Source organism: Neomonachus schauinslandi, chromosome 9, assembly GCF_002201575.2.
Source record: "Neomonachus schauinslandi chromosome 9, ASM220157v2, whole genome shotgun sequence".
Taxonomy (NCBI): Eukaryota; Metazoa; Chordata; class Mammalia; order Carnivora; family Phocidae; genus Neomonachus; species Neomonachus schauinslandi.
Window position 1 is genome coordinate 104,298,501 of NC_058411.1, and position 6,220 is coordinate 104,304,720.

The 6,220-nt window shown below is 37.1% G+C and overlaps 1 long non-coding RNA gene across 1 annotated transcript; it reads left to right on the forward strand.

Moving 5' to 3' along the window:
- The first annotated feature begins 3,472 nt into the window (after nucleotides 1–3,472).
- LOC110583938 lies at nucleotides 3,473–5,896 on the forward strand. Its single transcript, XR_002480544.1, has 3 exons — nucleotides 3,473–4,699; nucleotides 4,792–4,856; nucleotides 5,519–5,896. It is a non-coding gene; the product is annotated as an uncharacterized LOC110583938 (long non-coding RNA).
- Nucleotides 5,897–6,220: the final 324 nt, after the last annotated feature.

Here is a 6,220-nt window from a genome sequence, read left to right on the forward strand (position 1 = left end):
ATTTTTTTTTAACCTATTCTGAAAAGCCAGTTAGCCATCTTGACTTGATTTAAACATGTCATTGGTCTCAAGTGCTATCTATGATTTTTTTTAATAATAGTAGTTACAACTCAGTAGGGGTAAGTTATCATTAGCCATTGCATTGTGTATGCTAAATTCTAATTCTAAGAAGGGGTGCTAGCTGGTGACTTAGGCCAGCGGTCTTTTAAGTTCTGAAGGGTTCTGCAGAAAAGTTAGATGTCTGAGTTTAGATTGTCCATCAGAGCTTGTCCTATTTATTTTATCAGTGGGAAAATGAATATTTTAATTTTGTCTTCAGTGACTTGTATTTACAAAATACAAATGCTCTCAATGGTTTGAATGTTGTCATAATTTCTTCCATCTACCTTGAAGAGAAAAAAACAGTTTAGGCCGTTTTGGCCAGTACCAGAAGCAGAATAATTCAAAGCCTGGGTTGATATTAAGAACTTATTCCAGCCTGTTAGGTTTCAATTTATGGAGTTTTGTTTGTTTTTGTTTTTTAAACACAGGAAGAAAATAGAGATTGGTTATTTGATGTCTCACAAACATTTTAAGCCTGAAGAAAATTCGAAACAAATTACGAATTTTGTATAAGGATTGTGCATGGCATGTATTCCCTGTGTGGGGAGAAAAAAAAACAAAGACCATGAAAGGATCCTCTTCTATCACATGCTTTAATGGGATAGCATAATAGGCTAGTGCTAAAAAGAGGAGGGCTGATTTTTGTTACCTTGGTTGGGTTGGTGCTGGTACCACACGCTTGCTGGGATTTGACAGGTCACTTTTTCCACTCACCTAAAGGATATGCTAAATAAACTGAAGTTGTCATTGGAATGTTTTAAAGAATGGTTGTATTTCCCCAAACTATAGGAGGCCAAGGGTAACAATAAAGTTATATAAAATGTCATTACAGCTTCTGTAAAGGAGATCATAGGCTGAGATCATTTTAATTGAAGCATCCATTTCATTGAAAATTGAATGGAGGATAGAGAAAGAATATCTGAAAGGACATTGATAACTAGGCATATATTAGAAAGTATCCTGAACTATTTGAGTTAGATTGAAAGTGGCAGGTATAATAGAAGAGTGGATTGGGTGACAAAGACTTGGATTCTAGTCACAGATCTTTTAGTCATTTTCTCTGCGCCTCACCTTCTTCCAGTTAGGGGAATGGGTTAGATTATTTCTGGGGTTCATTCCAGCTCCAATTTGGCAATTCTATGAATGAACTCTTCAGGGACTAGAGCCAAATTATTACACATTTGAACTCAAGTTTAATAGATAAGTAAAAATCACTTTGCAAAATGTTTTTGGTCTTACAACTTGATTAAAATGTTACTATTTCCATGTTAACCTCATTCCATAAGATGAAAGATTTTAGAACATTTGCAAAATGACTGTCATTTTCAACAATATGCATCGAAGTATCATGTGCTTCGGAGGGGAGGAGCACTTGAGGGGCTGCTATGTCAACTGTAAATTGAGAACTGCTTGTTTTGGCTTTTATTGTTAAAATTCTGCTGGCTTTTAATATATACTTTTAAAATATATTCATGTCTGGGTGAGAGAACTTTTAAAAATATCTTGTGTTTAATTTTTTACTATTATCTCTTACAGGCATCTGTAAGAAGGTAGAGCAGTCTATAGAGCTAGCTATCCGAGAGAATCAGTGATTAAATCCAAGTGTATAGGTTTCTGTGGCAAAATACACACGATATAAATGGCATTATTTGGCTGTTAGTTTACTAGTCTGATCATTTGAAATCAGTTATTTAACATCATTATCGGTAGGTCCCAGCACAGATGTCCTATATATTTGCTGTTAACTACTATATGTTACCAGTACCAGTGATGGTAGTGAAAATTAGTAGCCAGTAGGATTCCTTTTCTCTGTTTGAGTCCGTGGAACTTAACTTGCCTGTTACTCCCATCCCAATGAGTAAGTGTATTGTTTTCAGATTCATTTCCCTTGACAACTTCCAGTCTCAGGGTACCATTTTCTCAGATCTTTCTAGGGAAGTGACAGATCCTTTTCTTTAAGAAGTTGCTGACCATTGTATTAGTCTCTGTGCCAAAGCATTTCATCATAGGGCCCTAAGAATATTATAGAAGGTCATGCCTGAAATGGGACAGTCTGGAAAGCCCCAGGAAGCAATACTATTTCTGCAGACTGTCTTTGATATGAAACCAACAGTGCAGGATCTGTTAGGATCATCAGTTACTGGTTTTGGTTTACATTTAAGTGGATTCCTAAATAACAGGATTTTTAAGATTTCCAGTCCCTGTGCTTTCTCCTCTCCAAGGCTCTGGAGGGCCATCTGCTGGGCTAGACAATGGCTTGGGAGGTAGAAGCTAGAATTGAGGAGGGAATCTGACAACCCATCGCTACAAACTAGGGCTTCCGCCTTCTATGGGTTTAGATTGGAGTCCGAGTCTTTCTAGCTCTGCAAGTCAGGGAAGAAAATGTATAATCAGTACCCTACTAATCACTATGGACCTGCATTTATCTCTGCCCTTTTGTAATTGCTAAATTGTAAGATCCATAAGCGTGGGAATGTTCATTCTTCATATTTACATTCCTAATACCTATCCCCCCTGCTATTCCATGTCAGAACAATAAAGAAGGGATCTAAAAGAGTGAGGGGGCTAATCCTAGGATTCATTCTAGTTTAGCTTGGGGAGCTATAGTCTGAGAACTACCATTCAGACTAAAAAATACTTCAATTAAAAGTTATATAAAATGATTATATAAATGCTATATAATAATTATACAGAAGTACAAATGACAGTGTAATGAATCCCTATGTATCCATCCATCCCTTCTGAGAAAGAGTCTGTCTCCTGTTGTCACATACTGATGAAATGGGCCTCTTCTGCCTGCCTTCTGGTTAAATGAATGGCTCATAGAATGTATCATTCTTGAATCTTCTGTGTTGAGTGCATAACCTGCAGCCTTTGGTTATCCTTTATGGTATTGGGTAGTAATCTGAGCCTCATGAGTCATAATCTAATACCACTATTCTCAGTAAACACCTTTTTTAGCCTTACAACTCTTGATCATGTTTTGTTTTTCACTGAGATGTCACCCTCCAGCCCTTGAGAATTGCGTTAGTAAGATAATTTCAGAATGAGTCTTAGTCTCTAACAAAAATGTATTATTCTTGGTTAAACATTGGGAATAACTTGAGTGTCATGTAAGCTTTGTGAACTGACAAGTTGAAAGGCTTAGGTTGACTTAAATAGGATTATGTACAAACTTAGAAAGTATGAAGGAAAAATTTTAAACTTAACACTTTTGAAAGCATCCAGTAAACTATTTTTTTAGCATCCATGTTTTACTATAAAATTAATCCTGCTGCTTCTTTACCAGTGAGGTCACAAGGTTATGTTTTAAAAGGTCCTAAAACATACACCCACAGTAACGTACTGGGTGATAACTTCTAGTGGAAAGCTATTCATTGCACTTAATGCAAATTAGGTGGCCCATCACTTGCTTTTATTCCATTCCATAGAAGTACCTTTGTGCCTCTGGAGCTGAGCACAGGCTGTAATAGTTGCCTTTGAGTTTAAATCTTTGTGAAAGCAGAGAAATTCTCTATTTGAACATTTGATGTGTATGAGATTTTTCAGTAATTTTTAGACATGAATATGTTGATCCCATTCATTAAAGGAAGAGACTCTTGTTATAAATATGATAGAACTTGTTCACTTTATTTTCAAGTATCTATTGGGATAATTTTCACTTCTGGCTGCCTAAAGTGACCACACAAAATGTAGTTTAGTCTACCTTTTAAACCTAAGTTGTAGATTATAGACACATTTTCAATGTGCAACACAACAGGAGGCATTCTTGTTAAATTAGTTTGAGAAATTCCTTTTATTTTGTACAAGGTACAGTCCCTTTGCACAGTGAACAAATATATTACAAATCTGGGTTATTTAAAAAAGTATTGCCATTTCATAGTCTCACTTATGCTATTGTACAATAATAGTGTTTTCTTTATTCATTTGAATTGAATGCAAATTACTTTGAGTGAAAACTGGTTTCTGTAAAATAAACAGATCTTTCCAAGTTGCCAACAAAATGCACAGTGCACATATTTAGGTTGACCATGAACCTATGTGTGACAGTGCTAGACAGAAGTTCCTAACAGTTGCTCTGTAAGATTGAAATGTCTTTTACCAGTAACTCTTAGATCTGTGAAGGCAGCTGTTGTCACCAGAGATGAATCACACCCTCTGCCTTTCCCTTCTCTGTATTGCCTAATTTGAATTGTATTACATTTCTTTAACAGTCATAGAATGCTAGAGCCAGAGGGTTGTTAGAGCTTCTTCCCTCTCTCTCCTTCTCCCCTTTTTAATATGTGAGGAAGAAAGGAGCCCAGAGAGGGCAAGTAACACTCAAATCTCTTAACCCCATGTTTTAGCAGTTCCATCATGCTCCCTCTTGCTGAATTTTGCCCATAAGATAGTTGGCAAACAAGAGGCGACACTTGAAACTGGCATGATGCTGCTTGTTTGCAGTGTGCCAGGCAGCAGTTACTGTACATGCAGGGTAGGGGAAGAAGATAAAGCCTGGGATGGAGATGAAGTTTCTCCTGGCTGATCTGACTTCGCCATGCTTCTTGATCCTTGCTTTACAAAGATAATTGAGCACTTGCTGCCGTGAAATACTGAGGTAAGTCTCTTATCTCTATTTCTTTCTACATCTGTATGAGAAATATTTATTTGGGTCTACAAAGGAATTTTCTATTATTTATATTTCATAAGGCTTTTGTGGAAAGGAAATTTGCTATTGCTGATCACTTGCTCCCATGCACACATGCAGCATTCATGTAAGTATTCTATGTTTTCCCCTAACAATAAAATTTGCTTAAGCCGTGAGTGAAGTGAGGGAGGGGGATTTACTTATTTTCTTGCTTTTGCTGGTCATTGCCCCAACTAATGGGTTCCATGGCAGACTTCCAGGTTGTATCAAGGGCTTCAGGACTCCCACACTTCCTGTAGCTGCTATTCCATCTCTGCGGTCATTTAGTTCCTCTTCTGTTTACCTTTTTGGAAGTATTTTTTACTGTCTGGCTGTTACCAGAGAATGGAGTGGTATAGGGGTGGCCATTAGTTTCCTCGGTTTGCCCTTCTGGTCTTTAATTCTTGTGAGGAGGTCCTCTTTTTTAGGGCTTGGGAGTTGGCTCCAGTTTGACTCAAACTGAGCCCCAGTTTACCTGGTTAGTAGTGGAAGGTACAGACACGTCTAAATACTGGGATCTGAAGCATTAGCTCATTGTAATATGTTTTTGGCCATTTCAGTAGGTGGTGGTTTTAAGGTAGAAGTACTTCATATCCTTACTTTCTGTTTACTGTAAAGTTTTACATCATGTTACAGCAGCTGATTACAGTCCATTCGTTTCATTTAGTTTCATCAAAAAGCATCATGTAATTTAAGCAGCTTATTAAACTTGCTATATCCACTTTTATCTAATTTCTTCTACACTTTTAGGTTCTATACTACATCAAGCTCAAGATTTATGAAGAAATGCATGAAAGCAAGTACTCTTCTGAGTCAAGGGATGCCAATCAAATAAATTCGGGAGGCCTTTAGGGATACTTCGTTCTTACCAGTCTGTGACTGCTTGCTAAAAGGCATCATCTCAGAGTTCTGTTTCACATGGAATGACTCAGGTGTTGGATGGATTGAGGAGCTATGACCAGGCTAGGAATGACTTGGCAATGTTCTCAAACTTTGAATCAGCAAGATTTGGTAAAGCTGGCCTAGAAATCATTATAGACTGAAAGAGGCTGCTGCGCTTTGAAAACTCCTACTACCACGAAGGGCAGAAGAGGGAAAGTTAATTTGTATTTATTAAAGTCTTATTTTTAAAAAATTGAAGTTGTCAGTATTAGACTGTATACTATAATCTTGGCTGTTGTGATTTGACAGGTCAGACATAGATGTACAAGTACTTTAGGATTAATAACAGATTAGCACAGTTTGTGTCTGTGTGCTATTTATCTTAGGTAATAAAACAGATGTTGAGGGTAACAGCAATCAAAAGCACATACATTTCAGGATCTTGAATCCTTTCCCCTCCCCAGTTCCCTTTTCCCCCAGGAAGGTTTGTGAAACCTATGCTATATGCTTTCTAAGCATCACGTTTCAAAGAATTATGTATCTCAATACATATATTTAGCTGATGTTGAT